The 2,662-nt window shown below is 32.3% G+C and overlaps 1 non-coding gene across 1 annotated transcript; it reads left to right on the top strand.

The window, feature by feature from the left end:
* The first annotated feature begins 726 nt into the window (after window positions 1-726).
* Trnae-uuc lies at window positions 727-798 on the top strand. Its single transcript has one exon. It is a non-coding gene; the product is annotated as a tRNA-Glu (tRNA).
* The last annotated feature ends 1,864 nt before the right edge of the window (window positions 799-2,662 follow it).

The raw sequence follows: 2,662 nt of genomic DNA, 5'->3' as shown, positions 1-2,662 counted from the left end.
GCGTGTGACTTATTACTGTTTTGTTTCTTTTTTTTACATAAAATCTTTTCAACAGGCGCCATTGTGTTAATATTAAGGCAAATCACACTATTGTTTTTTGCGGCGCTTTTCTCCTTATATGTCATAACCTTTGTGCAAAGTTCGATTTATCTGTAGCTTTATTAGTTACATTAGCTTTATTAGCTTTATGAGTTATTAATAATAGAAATTTATAATTTTTATTCTAAAAGACATTCGACTTTGAACATCAACCCATGGCCTAAGCACAATATGCTAACGTCTGCAACTTAATCATGTGGTAGATTTTAAATATATATAAAATCAGTATTTTAGTTGGGTTAGGGCAAGAAATTGTATTGTCTTGGAGTGGAGAGTAGCCTACAAGCCTCATACAGGTTCTCATCAGTTTTGAAATCTGATTAATTAAATACTTTATTTTTATCTTATTTACGACCAAAATCAATAATAACAAATTAAGTTAATTTTATTAGGATGTATAAATATATTAAATGAACTATTAACTACTAAAATCGTACAAAGAATAATAATATTGAATTTACCAAATTATTTATATTTAATAAGGCATTTATAAAAAAAACAAACCATTTTTTTACAGAATTTATTGTAATATACCCATCAATTATGTTTTTGTTTTGTTTTTTCATACTATCAATTTAGTTGTAAAATATATATTGAACACTATATAGTGTCCCAAGAAAAGGCACGTCCCATGTGGTCTAGTGGCTAGGATATCTGGCTTTCACCCAGAAGGCCCGGGTTCTATTCCCGGAATGGGAATCTGATATTTTGTGTTGTCCCCTGAAATAAAAAGTATATAATTATAACATATTTATGATAATAAATATTATATTACATAAATATATTATAGTAGTATATTCTTGATGAACCTTATTGTTTTTGTCTTTTGCTAAATTTACACTAATAAATGTTGAATCTCTTTAACAAATATATTGACTTGAATAATTTCAAATACGTTGTAATTATTTAAACATTTATATTGCTAAAGTTCTTGTCACTTTCACATGTTAGATTGTTGTGTTTTTGTAGAGCTACTCACTTTATTTGTTAATTAGGTTAAATTTCTAATCTATCAATTGTAATGTATTTTGTATCAAACACATCTCCCTTGCTATCATAACGATTACGCCGGTGGGCTATTATTAAAATCTATTGTTTTAAAACTTTGCATGTACATTCTACATGTAAAGTGTAAGGTCATAATTTGTGGTTTTGTTTTGTCAAAAGAAGTAAAAAAGGTACCAGCGATAAAGCCAACCCGTTTCTTTTACGCAACTTTCTGTGTGGTTGGATTGAATGTAACCTAAATTGACTTCTCATAGCAAAAAATTTATAAGTAAAGATTGTTTATGAGGGATTTGAAAATCAAATCAAATCAAATCAAATCAAATTCACAATCATTTATTTGCTCATTACACATATAACATGGTATCGAGAATTGGTCAATATGCTATAAAATAACTAAATACTATAAATATTGCTATATCTGGTAAATCTACAAATTAAAAATATATTGAAAAACTGTACTAAATGATAGTTTTACTTGTAAGGTTGGGTGGGGCACAATAATTCAGAGAGTGAGTAAAAACAGTTTTTTCACTAGAAAGTCTTTTAGTTTGTTTTTAAAAGCTGCAAGTGAAGTGCTGGCTTTTAAATAATCTGGAAATCTGTTATTAAAGTGTAGGTCCTAAACATATTCTATTGATTTGCGGTACATTTTGTTACTATCTTGGTGGTGGGAGTACTGTTAAAACTATTTTTATTTTCTGGTGGGATATATATGGAGTGTGGGTAGGAAAATCTGGTAATGTGTTTAAAAGTGTATATTGATACGGAATAGATAAAAATTTGGAGGGGAGGGTTAGTATAAGTTCTTTGGTGAAACACTTGCCTACAGCTCTCCAGGCACCCTCAACCCAAACACTAAACGAATAGCCCTTCGTTTGCAATTTGAATACTCTTTGTAACAGAGAAGATGAAGCAGTTCCCCATGACATTTATGCCATATGACATCACAGCAGGAATAAGGGTAACCATTCATATCCCATTTTCAGTGCACCTACTTTTCAGAAAATTTGAAAGACATCTTAAGGATAACATTTACGAGTTGAGCTTAGAGCAAAGGGCCTCCACATGCTGACGACCAAGAAAAACCAGCATCCAAGATGAACGCCCAAGAAACATACTGATATCAACCTCTATGATGTCCAACCTCGTCTAAAGCAATAATAAAAACCCTTAGAATCTGTTCTGAGATCGAAAGTGTAGAATGGATGTTTTGTCAACATTGAGGAATAATTTGTTGCGGAATGAACCCAAGAGTTCATTCTTTTCGAATTGTGAGTGTTTAATTGAAGATTTAACGCCTATTGAAGAGGTCTGCCCGAAACAATGACCCGTCGGTGTCATCAGCATATTGAGTGACGCGAGCCTCAGGGAAATCAAGAAGCTTATAGGTCGTTTACATAGAAGGCAAAGAGAAGAAGGTCCTCGAAGATAGAACCTTGAGGAACAACCCATGGAGACCTCAACGAAATCTGACTGTGCCGTACCCAAAGTAGTTGGTAACCTGGACACTCTGTAACGATTTGAAAGGTAGGACCTGATCCACAGCAGGGGGACA

This window comes from Homalodisca vitripennis, unplaced genomic scaffold (assembly GCF_021130785.1).
Source record: "Homalodisca vitripennis isolate AUS2020 unplaced genomic scaffold, UT_GWSS_2.1 ScUCBcl_10860;HRSCAF=19908, whole genome shotgun sequence".
Classification (NCBI taxonomy): Eukaryota; Metazoa; Arthropoda; class Insecta; order Hemiptera; family Cicadellidae; genus Homalodisca; species Homalodisca vitripennis.
This window is presented reverse-complemented; position numbering and strand designations above follow the sequence as displayed.